General features: G+C 34.5%; 1 long non-coding RNA gene across 1 annotated transcript; it reads right to left on the bottom strand.

Annotated features, from left to right (window-relative positions):
- Positions 1 to 754: 754 nt before the first annotated feature.
- On the bottom strand, positions 755 to 3,389 carry LOC110906141. The gene is made up of 6 exons (XR_002573694.2): positions 3,190 to 3,389; positions 2,991 to 3,056; positions 2,389 to 2,562; positions 2,174 to 2,302; positions 1,935 to 2,063; positions 755 to 1,136 (listed from the first exon to the last, which is right to left on the bottom strand). It is a non-coding gene; the product is annotated as an uncharacterized LOC110906141 (long non-coding RNA).
- Positions 3,390 to 14,480: the final 11,091 nt, after the last annotated feature.

Genomic DNA, 14,480 nt, shown 5'->3' with positions numbered 1-14,480 from the left:
TTATAGAGATGACAATGTTACAAGTAAAATAGCCAATGTCTTATGTAAGGAGATGTTTAGAGATTTATGACTTTTTTATGTTTTGTGAATTCTAATATATCGTATACATGATTTCTCACTTATTTACATTAATATGTTATCTCATTTAGTTATAGCTTTAAACTTTATATAAATTTTATTTATTACACCCGTGTATCACACGGAAAACTAAACTAGTATTATATATATATGAAAATTCAAAAATATATCTGAAACATAAAAAGTTGAAGGATAACTAATAGTGAAGATTTTTACCTTTATAATTATCAATAACACCACTCTATAAAATATGGTTTTCATACAACCTAATTTGGTATGAGTAGAGAATTAAAAATGAAGAATTTCTAGTAGGGACTGCAATCAAATTCGAACCTAATGGGTAAACCCGAAACCCAATACATTTGGTACGGGTTTCGGGTCGGTTAATCGTGTTTGTAACGGGTTTGGGACTTGTTTTTATTTTTTTCGTGAGCTTGGGACGGGTTTGGGATTTGATGGTATACTCGTTTACCTGACCCAATAACGCAATAAAGTGTACCCGTTTACCTGATATAATTTATTTTATATTTTTAAATACGTATATATGTGATACATACATTTTTTATACATAGGTTTTATATGTGATACATACGCGTTGCGGGCGGGGTCTTACAAGTTAAGAACAATAGAAGAAGTGCTCGTCGCGTTGTGATGTTGTTCGGTTTCGCATAAAGTAGAAGCAAACTGTTTGTTACATTCCGCCAAGTACAATCAAGGTTGAATGGTTTCGCCCTACATTTGACTCAACTCCCGGGTCTTATACACCAACAAAACAGTTCCAAAATTATGAGGAAGGTAGAAGTAAAAAACAATTCCTACGTATGTAAAGTTCAGGATATCCAAACCTGAACTAAGTAAGATCAAATCAACATTAAAAATTGTGAATCATGATCAAAATAGTTGAAAAACTGACTTAACATAACAACATGAGACATACTTGTTCACCTGATAAAAGAACAACCTACTTCACATTTGAAGTAGCCTTCAAGCCCATATTCCACCTTGTTTTGTATCTTCAAGTTTTCTATCTTCCACAGTTGACACAAAAACCTCTGGCACTAGTCTCAGGCATGATTCATCACACATATAACCAATAAAGCTCATCAAAAACATAAACATCTAAAAACACTACCATGTGACAGAATTGAGCAGTAAATCATTCTATCAATCCTGTGAAGATCGAAACTCTGTAAATTAATCGGCAATTAGAAAGATAAATAGTTGCAACGGATCAACTCCCAGACAATTAAATCTATGGGTTGAAAGAGCACTCATTTCACTACCCTCCACGGTCCTAACTCCTAACATTCAACCAATGAGATTTGATCACTTCAAACTTACCCTCAACTATCCTAAACTACCCTAATCAGTGATGTCACTTGCAACACTAAAGAGAATTTTGTGAGCTCAATTTTAAAAAAGTGGGATGAAATAACCATCCATACAAAGGGTCTTAGTGGTTATAGCATTTACATTTTTTAGACCCATAAAACTAAATGCAGTATTAAAGCTACCAAGAGGAATGTTGCCTAAAATGATGCCTAAACATTTGTAATATATCTGAAATACCCTTTGATAAAGATAAGATATATGAATCTTATGTTAATCTCAATCCAGTAACACAACATTGATTCTTTGTAATAAAAAATAAATGATTTAATGAAAAACTTTCCAAATAATGTTTTACAAATTTAGTATTAGGACAGAGGGAATATTATATACATAGTAAAGATGATTTTCTATTAAGCTATAGGGGCTATGGTAAGTCAACCATAAAGATTAATGATTTTCATAGAGCATGATAATTTACATTTAACTGATAACTAAATAATCACACATTAGAGAGGAAAACTTACATCTAAATCCCTTTTAACTTCCCTATCTATCCAAATGATGGCGTGGTAGCATTGCAAAAAAGAACTATGTGCTCAAATCTCCCATCTAGAGGGACCGCTCTGCTTACAACTGGTGTAAACCTACCGCATCTGCAACCACAATTAACACAAATATGTTCAATACATGTTTTCCGCCTTGAACATCACACATGGAATAATGTTGGCTAGTTATAAAAAGGGTATGAGTAGCAATCTTATACCTGAAAGGTTTTCTCTCTACGATGTGATAAAGGTAACCGGGTGTATAAAGCCTCCTCGGATCTTTATTCTATCTCTCCTTCGATGTGAATGTGTCTTTTATGCATCTTAAGCACAACAAGCATGGCAAACTGTTCAAAGAAAATATTATAACTCTATGATAAATTGATAATGAATGCTTATAGACCATGTAATAATATACTCAATCTGATATTACCAGAAAAGTGATTTGCAAATGTCTTCTAAAGGTGTGGCTGTCCAAGGAAAGAAGTCATCATGTCGTAGCAAACATGTTGATTTAAACCTAATCAACCAAAACTATAAATTTCTTAAATTATACGATTCAAAATAAGTTGCCCGACGAACAACACAATCTATGATGTCTGCATATCTGACAACCAAATAATCAAAGATTAGAAAGGAAAACTTACACCTAAAGAAAGCCCTTTTGGCTTCCCATTCTCACCAAATTGTGATGGCATCATCGCACACCTAACCCCACTACAAGCCCATGTAACCCTTGAATAAAATCATCCGAATCAATTTCAAGAATCAAACATTGTTTTTCATTTATATTCTTCAACCAAATAACATTCAAGATTCAATATTTTAGTTGCCAACTCCAAGAATTTACAATACATATATATAACATAAGAGATACTGGAGTAAGCAAAAACATTGGATTCCAGAAAGATCAAACCGATTAAAGCCTATCATCAATTTCTGGTTTATCGATTCAAGGAGATAGATTTAAGGCTCACCTGACATGGGTTTATCAATTTTAAGAGAAATCTGACACAATCGGAGGTGCGACCTTACCTGCCTTTTCGTCGGATAGGCCGCCGGTGGTCTGCCGGAAACTTTATATCAAAGTTGTGGACACACCTGTAATCATAAAACTAATCAATCAACCACAACATCACGCTTCAATCTGATTATTGGGAAAACCCTAACCTACCCTACGGGCGCGAACACAAAAACGAACCGAAAAGATTAGGGTTTCAAGTAAGAAGAATACCTTGTAAATGTTGATTGATTGCAAAAGATTTATCCAACTCACAGGGCTCTGTTCATTTTCCTCTTTAGCCTCCATTCGCAAAGCTTCACCATCGTTGGTTTATCGGAGACAAAGTTGAGGTAGATTAGGGTTACAGTCGCCGGAGCGGTGGGACTTCTGACAAACGCGTCGCGCTCTCTCTCTCTCTCTCTCTCTCTCTCTGTTTGTCTCTGTTAATAACCTTCTGTCTTGGATATAATACGGTGGGGGTTATGAGGTGTCAATAGAGATGATACGTGTCAAAGCAGAGGAGAGAGCTGAATTATAAAACCTACCCAAATATCAATGAAAAGGTACAGCATTTATCTGCATAAAACACCTTTTTATGCACAACATACAACACACAATAGCCAAAACTGGTTGCTAATTTATAATATATAATTCTTTAATCATCCCAATTGGGTGGTATGAAATCCCTATTTTATAGATTGGTGTTATTGTTAATTATAAAGGTAAAAATCTTCACTATTCGTTATCCTTCAACTTTTTATGTTTCAGATATTTGTTAATGATGATATCATGCCACTTAGGTATCGTATCATGGTATTTTGAATTTTTCATATATACAATACTAGTTTAATTTCCTGTATGACACACAAATGTAATAAATAAAATTTATATAAAATTTAAAACTAGAACTAAATAAGATAACATATTAATGTAAATAAGTGAGAAATTAGCTATACAATATACTAGAATTCACAAAATATATAAAAAAAAACTCATAAATCTCTAAATATCTCTTTACATACAACATTGGCTATTTTATTTGTAACATTGTCATCTCTACAAGCAATCAATAATACAAACTGCAACATTATAAAAATGGTTAGAGTGTTAGACACAAAAAAGTTTCAAAACACATTAATAATGTATACATATGACAGGTAATACATATCATACCATTTGAAATGTCATATAAATGAGTTATTTATTATCACGCTCATTACCTACATAAGAATTAGCCATTTTTAACGGTTTGTTATTTCATGTGGGTTATATTATATTTTAATAAAAATAAAACATGCATAAGAAAAAAAACTTGCCTTACTTTTATATGAAATATTTCCTTTTAAATGTTTTTTTCTTATGATATTTATCCCAGATAAAACATAAATATGTAAACAATTTATATACATGTAAACAAAAAACAATACTTTTTTATTCACATGAATGGTAAATAGGAATGAAGCTAAGCAAATCATCTATGTTTGGCTTAAATTCTATGTTTAAACTATTATTTTCATTTTTTTTATTTATTCGTAACATAAGATTATTTTTTATCATTTTTATTTGGATTTGAAAATAACATTAAGATTAGATTAAATTAAATTAATATATTTAAACTATTATTTCCAGTTTCTGCTATCGGTTTTATTTAAGTTTGAAAATTAATATTTAGATTAACTAAACTTCAATGTGTTTAGTTGATTGTGGTCTATACGTTCCTGTTATGCATTGTGTGATATCTTTGAATAATCTAATTATGTTTTTTTTGAAAGGTGTGAATTATTTGCGAATGTCGGGAGGTCTAGCATACGTTGTCTTAACCGGGCCCGCGCTATAGAGCCCCCTCGCACAATAGATCCCCAATTTAAGCCCCTCAATGAGAAACATCTATCACCTAGACTCGAACTTGAGACCTGGATGAGAAAACTCATCCGGATCCACCATAAGTGGAACTTAAATACTCATGGCCATGACTAGAGCACTAGTGATGATTGAATAATCTAATTATGTAAGCATAATAATAATTTTTTGAATTTTAAATTTAAAAAGTTTATTGAAACAATGAATTATGCATTATAAGATTTAATATTGAATAATTGTTTCATTTATGAAATTTAACAATTTGTTGTGAAACAACGATCTACTAGCCTAATAGCAGAGAATATGGGAACAATTATAGGGAGAAAAGAACTAATATTTCATTGATAGATATGTTTAATACAAGAGATACAATGTAGTATATATAGGAGAAGAAAACTTGGAGAAGAAGTCAGTCTATTTTAGGAGTTGATAACCATAATAATATAATAAGATATTTATAACACTCCCCCATTGGTTATCAACTTAATACATTTTGAGATGCTGCCTCATTAAAAACCTTGCTAGGAAAACCCAGTGGGACAAAACCTCAGCTAAGGGAAAAAGAGTGCAGCGCGTATTTTCTTCTCATGATACTTCTAGATCATGTGTGTTGCCTCATTAGAAACCTTACTAAGAAAACCCAAATGGGACAAAACTTAGTGAGGGAAAAAGAGTGCAACTTGAATAAGTCTCCCCCTCATTTTAACATGTATCCTGATGTGTGTCCATCTTCCTTGAAAGTTGTACAAAGCTTTTGCAGCCAATGATTTATCGTTTGATCCCTTAATGTGCAATCTTTTATGTTGAGCAATGTTGTATAACCTTCTAAAGAGACTTTAGGTGTCTCCTTCCAAAAATATCATACGTTCACGATTGTGTTTTGTTAAATCCCTGCATCTACAAGACTAACCAAACTTATTTTGATGGGTTAGTAAAATATAATCAAATATCGTTTATACCTGAAATATTTCTTTGAACTCATTTCAATGTCTCTTCGCTTGACAAAGGTTATATCATGACAATAAGCTCAAGTGAAAGATATTATAACCATACATAGCTAGCAAAACATGTTAATGCAGTTATGCATTTAACGATGGTACTTCTAGAATGAGAATCTCTACTTTGATAGGAGATGATAGTAGGCATTTCTTATAACAAATGACTTAACAACCTTTAACATACTTTAAGATTCAACGATGTCCATACTGAAATATCCAAACATCATCTTCTAGATGTACTTGAGGGATTGGTAAAATATAATTACATATATACTTGAACTGTAGTTCGAGTAATAATTGGACCGTGCCAAGGTCATTCGGAAATTCTTCCTCTAAAAGCTCGACAATTTCTCTCGATGATGCCTAGACATCATTATTGTAAATTGCGATTGTAGTAAACTTTTAAAAGTAGAATTTTGATGGAACATGGCTAATTTAATCAAACTTATATCCCTCTTTATTCGAATATCTCGAGTTGTACAACAGTCGTCTCGACTATGTAGTCAATACGTATTTTGCCAGCTTCATATAATACGTTCTTGAGGTTTTGGCATCATTAATGCTTCTAGCATTATCAATCCATGAGGGAATTCTTTCCATCTTATCCAAATATGCATGTGCTTTCACTCTTTAGAAGTTTTGCTGCATAAATTTGCCCATTTAACACACATATATCTATATCATATGCAAAAATGTCATGAACACTTACTTTTATCTCCAAAATCCATATTGTACCATGCGTATACACTATTTATTGATATATCACAATCACCGGGTACAAGTTTTCTATGTATGTTTCTTGGTGCACAAGTATTACATCGTTAAGATGTTTCAATTGATCTTTTAAGCACTCAGTTTCTTTAGAAACTCAACAGGAGTTCTAATTATATCCAACATGTAAAATAATCATAACCTATTCAAATCCGAATATGTATAAATGATCACATTGTTCTCGAGAACTTACTTTACAAGACCTACATAATTTAATCATTCGGGAGTATCAAGTGATACATAACATTCATAAGACGAATATCAATTCTCTCTTAATATTACCAGACTAATAAAATATTGGAAAGTCAATGCATCCACCACTGGAGAATAGGTCTCCTCATAATCAATCATAGGTCTTTGTGAAAATTCTTGTGCCACCAATTTTTCCTTATATCACTCAATTTGATTTTCACATAAAAAACCCGTTTATATCCAACATATTTTCAACTTTAGTTGTATAGACTGTTGGTCCAGATACTTTTCATGTCATTAGAGAATTCAACTTTGTCTTATTTACGTCTTTCCATTTTGGCCAATCATTTCTATGTTTACATTCATAGGCAAATCTCAAATCTTAATCCTCATCATTTAATCTGTTGGTGCATCCGTCTGTCGCCTGCGTCTTGTATCGAGTCTTGCGTCGTATAGGATAGAATCGGGCACAAAATCCTAGAAACATGTATTAGAAGTAATTTCGCCCCAAATGACAAGATGTCATTTGGAGCGAAACCCCTCATTATATTCTGATTTCGCCCGGAGTGCCTTAAGTCCTGATTTCGCCCGAAAGACTATTGATCTGATTTCGCTTGTGCATGTAGGAGCGAAATTAGAAAGTCTATATATAGTGAATCATTAGGAGCGAAATCATAGAGGTGTAAGTGTGTGTTTTCTTCCGGTGAGCCACGAAGTGCTGCCGAAGTGTTGTCAGAGCTTGTAATTGCTTCAGTGATCAATAATACAACAGTTTAAAGTGAATACGGCTAAGATTGCACCAAAGCATTAGTTTCCGCTTCTTGTTTTGGATAGGAATTCTTCTGATCGACTCAATCAGGGCCGAGAACGATCCTACAAGTGGTATCAGAGCTCAGGAGGAAGAGTTCTTGCCATTTCAGCTGCATTTTCTGATTTTCTACACCTTCTTTATAAATTGTGAAAATTTTCTCAGTAAAATCGGTTCAGTTTCACACACAGCACTCGTAAACATGTATTGACAAACCCTTGTAAGTTTCACAGTTAAAATCAACATAAAATTGAAATTTTTGAAGGTTTCGCTCTAAAACATTCGTGCAAAAGATGACGTCATGGGGATTTCGCTCGTAATTGTCACTTGATTCCGCTCAGAAAAGTGTTTTCGCTCGAAAGTTGAATCTGATTCCACTCCAGAATTCAGATTCCGCTCCAAAGTTGAGGCTAATTTCGCTCGAAAATCTGATTTCGCTCCTAGATCAGATTTCGCTCCAAGCTACGTGTTAATTCCGCTCCAAGGTTACAAGAGTTGATTTCGCTCGAACGGGTTATTGAGATTTCGCTCCAAAAGCTGATCTCGCCTGAAACTGCATTGTTGCTATTTCGCTCCAGAACCTGATTTCGCTCGAAGTTAAGAATTTGTGAATTTTTGAACTTTGAAACATGGACAACGAATTTGTGAATTTTTGAACTTTGAAACATGGACAACGAATTTTACAATGCCTTTGCTAGTCCAATTACAATCACTCAGAATGCATTACTTGAAAATGAAACCGGGACATCTCAGAAACCGCCTAAGCTCATGGATATTGATGATTACAATGCATGGTTCGAACGATTTGGAAATTGGGTTGAAGCTTATCACTTGGATGCGTGGGAACACACCGAAGAACCATATGTTAGACCCACAACGAATGGTGTTCAGCAAACAATCAGAGAAATGAGTACTAAAGAGAAAAAGAAATATAGAGATGAAAAACTGATGGTGAGTTTGCTTCAGCAAGCAATCAAGGAGGACATTTTGATTTTGCTTCAACATGACGGAACTGCTTATTCGATCTGGACAGAATTGGAAGCAAAGTTTGTAGGAAGTGATGATATGCTTAAAAACAAAATGTCGCTCATGAAGAAAGAATTTGATTTATTCGGTGGTTTGAAATCTGAAAACACCAAGCAAATTATCGAGAGATATTGTAACTTGGTGAGAAATATGTCGAAACTTGGTATTAAAAAGGATACTGATGAATTGATTGAAAAACTTGCAGATGCTCTACCTCATGAAATCTGGGGAACTTTTCTGATGATGCTGAGATCCAACAAAAAAGATTGTAAAAAGATGACACTGGGAGATTTCATCAAACACCTGGAAGCTCAAGAGATGGAGCAGAGGAAGATCGTCAGGATGAAGATTTATGATGGAGAACAGGACATCAGCTTGTATTACAAGAGTGGTGTTACTGGAACGACAAATCTTTCTCCAAAAGTTGAAACTGCTTTCAGTGCAAAAGACTCTTCTGAAAAGAAATCCCAGGGATCAAGCAGCACAAGATTTTCATCATTCGATCCAAACATTTCTGCAACAAAGAATGGAAGAAAACTTCAATGCAATATTGTATTAAATCTTGAAAATGATCAAGATTATTCTGAGGAAGTTACTAAAAATCAAATGTCTTTGTTGGGAATGGTATTGGAATCCTATAGTAGTTTTGTGGCCGGAAAGATCGGTAATCCAATGCTCACGAAAGAGGATTACGATCAAATCGATGCCGAGGAAATGGAATTGATGCATATTAAATGGTGCATGGCCAGTGTGTTGAGACGAGCCGAAAAGTTTAAACAAATTACAGGCCGAGATGATTTTCGTGAGGCTCATGTTTCCACTTTAAGTTTTGATAAGTCTAAAGTTACTTGTTTACGTTGCAGGGAAAAAGGGCATTTCAAGAAAGAGTGCACAAATCGAGAAGCGAGTGGAGCTCAGAACCCTTTCGGAAACAACGATTATCACAAAAGGCGATTTATCATCAAATCACACCACAAGCATCGCATCAGGCACAAACTGCACATGGGAGAGGTGTGATTGAAGATTCAAAAAGAGCGTGTCTAGTTAATCAGGGCAAATATGATAAGTTTAGCAGGGATAAGTATCTTCCAACAAACAGCAAAGTGTGTTTGGCAGAACAAGATGATGAAAAATTGGCTGAAGGTTTCTGTTGGGACAATTTTTGCCCAGATCAAGAATACATGGCCAAAGAGATGTCCAAAGACACTTCAAATGTTAAAGCTTTTATTGCTAATGCTTATGATCTGAAATGGGCAGAAAAGTGCAGAAAAGTCATGGAAGCAGCAGAAGAAAGACAGAGACAGATTGAAGAAGAGGAAGAAGAAGAGGAAAGGTTAAAAGCTGAAGCTGAAGCCGAGAAAAAGAGAAGAGCTGAATTTTTACGATCAAACAGAACAGTCAAAGTTGTACCTGAATTTGAAGTCAAAGTTGATGCAGAACCTGTCAAAGTTCCTGAAAAGTGCATGAACTGTGATTCTTTAATCAAGCAGAACAATGAGTTGTTGCACAACATAAACAGATTAAAATAATCATATGGTACAATGAACAGAGAGATCAACAAGTACACTGATTCAAACTGCGAACAAGCTGTAGCTATGAATACACTCAAAGGAGCATATATCAGACAGCTTGATAATGTCAACTTTCACATAAAGAAGTGTGTTGAGCTGGAATTAAAGCTGGAAAAACAAAGAATCGAAACTGAAAGAGTCAACAAGTTATTAGAAAGTTACTCATGTTCTACTTTTGTTGTTGACAGGATTTATCCAATTGTTGAGGAATTGAAGACATTTGAAGAAGTAAAGACTTCAGAAGAAAAGAAATCTGTGACAGAAGGCGAAGATGAAGTGAAAATTTCTGGTAAGAAACCAAGTGTGGTCTACAATAGATGTCCGCCCCCGGTCGAAAATGGATATTCGCCACGAAATCCAAATTCCTAAAGAGTCAAAAAGGCTATTAACTTACAATGGGAGTCTGGGCCATCAGATAACTTGCCAGAAAATATTGATGTCACGTACACGTCGTTCGACACTGATCATGAGTCAAAGTTGATAAAAAGTGTGGTGGATCAGGTGTTATATAAAGACTACAGTGAGGAGTCAAAATTGGAGTTCAAACCCGAGTCAAAGTCTGAGTCCGATATGTCAAAGCCTACTATCAAAAAGGACAAACGGGTTTATGATACAAAATTTTACTATCAAAATCAAATTTGGATGATGAATCGGTCAAAATAGCCTATACTTTGAAAGATTCTGACAAATTATATTCTGATGAAAATTTTCCAATAAGAGGTGTTAAATCTGAAATGATTAAAAAGGTTTTCAAACTTACAGAAATCAATATTTCTGAAATAAAAAATATTAATCTTTCTGAAAATCCAAGACCTTACGCCTCAAGAGTGCAACAAAGATTAAACAAGAAAATGGGTTACAATTGTGGTTATAGTTTTCAAAAGAAATCAAACTATAATCGTAATTTAAAAAAGAAAGGATTAGGATTTAATCAACCGGAAAATTATAAAAATGAAAAAATTTATAAACCAAAAACTGTGTTTGTTTCAGGGAAAACGACAGAGGCTGAGAAAGAACAAGCATTCAGAAAGCAGACGAATCAAGAATTCCTTGCCAAGAAGCAAGAAGAGTTGAAGAAGAATGTTGTTCAGAGAAAGATTGAAAAGAGAACCTGTTTTCAGTGTAAAACTGTTGGTCATGTTGCTAGGAATTGTCCGAAGACATTCAAATCAAAACAGGAAGTCTCTGGTAAACTGAAAGAGAAAGTAGTCGAGAAAACTGAACTTTCAACCCGAAAATTTACAGGCTTTAAAAATTCAACCTTTGAGAAGAGAGAATGTTCAAAGAGTGCTTTGAAAAGAAAAGAAAATGTAAAAAATCAAAAATGGGTTGTGAAAGGTTAAGGTAACAATTCTGGTGATGAATCTGATTCCATAAAATCAGAGGAGCCACGTGTTGATAGAAAGGTTGAAAGATCAGTTCCAACTATGAATGATGAAAATCTTCCACCTTTGCGTGCTGAAAATTTTATGAAGAAAGTTGGAAAAGTAGAAATTTCAAATCAATTTTATTCTGACAAGAAGAAATTTGATGTTGAAAAGACTTTCAATGGAAATGTGAAACACATTTTTGGACAAATGGTCAATGGTAAGGCCAAAAGTGTCAAAGAATTTTATGCTTCTAAAAGACGTGTTCACAAGTCTGTTGAAAGAAAAGATGAAGAAGAAGATGTTGTTACACCCAAGGAAGGTCAGGCTTGGGTGGATATATTTTTCAAAGAGTAAAAACCTGACTTGCTGGAGCTCCCAAGTTGGTAATCGCGGAGCATGAATCGGCATCTTTATTTAAAATGTGTGCTAAAATTTGTTTTGAGAAGTATGAATTGCCGGAACTCCCAGGTTTGTAATTGTGGAGTAGGAATCGGCACCTTGAGAATTCAACCAACAGATGGTAAATGGTTGAAAAACAGGTTTGATATGTTTGTTTTTTGTATACTTCAAGTGAATCAATCATCGATTCTACAAGTGGTTAATCAAGGTCATTAAGTTGAACTTGATTTAACTATCATTCAAAAGATTGGTAAACAATATGATGAAATGACCCCATAACCTACAAGTGGTTGATAAACGAACTTATTTTCCGGAAAAACCATTCTGATTAAAACAAACTTAAGTGTTTTGAAATCTTAATGGGAAAATAGTTTGTTGTGAGGGGGAGTTCTGATTGTTTATGCCAAGTGAATGGAGAATTGAGGCTATTCATATCAGTTGTCATGTTTTGTATAGTTTGTTTTCAATTTCTTTAAATGTTTTTTAATTTTAGGGGGAGTAAGAAATTTTTAGAAAAATCCAAAAACATTAGAAAATTCGAAAAAGCCAAAAACATGATAAAACTGAAAAATGAGTTTTTGTTGCATAAAAGAGGAAATGATAGTACATCAGTGGACTATCACAACATGCTAAAGAAATGTAATGTCAAAATGTGATAAACAATCTCACTGTGGATGTGTCAGTAGGTTTTTACACATTTAGTAAATTGTGACGAGATATAAACCTAAAAAATTCAAACTTGCTTATTCTGTGGGTAACAACTACTTGGATATATAGGTAACCCCTGAAATCTTGTTTGAAAGGTCCATTATTCTGAGATACTAGGTCTTTATGCTCAGTGATATTTGGGGTATTATACCGGGACTTCTGCTGAATGGAAATTCTGACCTAGTCCCCGTATAATACTTTCTGCAAATGCTTGAAACATAGCACCGCCCTCAGCAAATTGATTAAACAATAAAATTGATAATCATTGCTGTTGTAACAAAAGATCCTCTAAAGGGGACACTCCAAAAGTCGAAGCCATCATCTCTTTGCATATACGGAAGTATCGACCTGAGCTCTCACGACCCTCGCAATTTAACCCCTTTACAGATATCATCTGTGGTATACTCACCTGTAAGACTGAATATTGGGATCTGGATACGGGAGTATATTCAAGTGGTGGGACACACGAATAAGTTTAGGTAATTAAGACACTAATTGTGTATCTCGAAACAGTTGAACTTTGTGTGAAAATTTAAGTGGACAAATATACTGACAATCTAGGAGAATTGTTTAGAACTTAAAATGAAATCAAGCTTAACGGTGTTGGTGATATGTCGTTTCTACATTTACTTTCTTTCACGAACTCACAAATAATATTATCTGTAAATATTTCGTTTCTACATTTACTTTCTTTCAGAAAATCCAAAAAGATTTTAGTGTGTTTTAGCATAAAATTTTGTAAAATTCAAAAAGATTTTCGACAGCTGGTGTTGAAAAGCTGATTTTCGAAATTCCAAGTGCTAAACATGAAGAACAGGTTTGGGAGAGAGTGAATGAAAGTGTTGCATTTACAAGTGGTGTTTAAAGAACAAATCATGGTGTATATTTTCTGACACAGTTTCTAAATTTCAAAAGATTTAATCTTTGAGAAACTTATGTGTTGGGTAGAGATTGTGTAGGTGTAAATTTGAGCCAGGTGACAACCCTGAACCAGATGAGAGCCTGATAAAGATCTTGGAATGAATCTTGAAGTTGTGATTTCCAGACTACGATCCTAGTAGATTGAGAGGGGGAGTCTGAAGACAATGTTGATAAAGCAGTAAGAGCCAGTATTGATCCTGGAACTGCATTAGAGAGAGAGATAGAGAATGAGGATTCTTGCAATGACAAATACTTCAGAGGAAGATCAAAGACTGATAAAGACTGAAGGTTGACAACCGAAGACTCGACACTGAAGACTCCGTCAACATCCGAGGGGGAGTTTGTTGGTGCATCCATCTGTCGACTGCGTCTTGTATCGAGTCTTGCGTCGTATAGGATAGAATCGGGCACAAAATCCTAGAAACATGTATTAGAAGTGATTTCGCCCCAAATGACAAGATGTCATTTGGAGCGAAACTCCTCATTATATTCTGATTTCGCCCGGAGTGCCTTAAGTCCTGATTTCGCCCGAAAGACTATTGATCTGATTTCGCTTGTGCATGTAGGAGCGAAATTAGAAAGTCTATATATAGTGAATCATTAGAAGCGAAATCATAGAGGTGTAAGTGTGTGTTTTCTTCCGGTGAGCCACGAAGTGCTGCCGAAGTGTTGTCAGAGCTTGTAATTGCTTCAGTGATCAATAATACAACAGTTTAAAGTGAATACGGCTGAGATTGCACCAAAGCATTAGTTTCCGCCTCTTGTTTTGGATAGGAATTCTTCTGATCGACTCAATCAGGGCCGAGAACGATCCTACATAATCATTTCAAGCGCTACATTATATACAGAAGTATAACGACGTCGATTTTTATTTCGATTCCATACATTTCTTAGACAT

Source organism: Helianthus annuus, chromosome 14, assembly GCF_002127325.2.
Source record: "Helianthus annuus cultivar XRQ/B chromosome 14, HanXRQr2.0-SUNRISE, whole genome shotgun sequence".
Classification (NCBI taxonomy): domain Eukaryota; kingdom Viridiplantae; phylum Streptophyta; class Magnoliopsida; order Asterales; family Asteraceae; genus Helianthus; species Helianthus annuus.
Note: the sequence above shows the minus strand (reverse complement) of the source record. Positions and strands in the feature narration are given on the sequence as shown.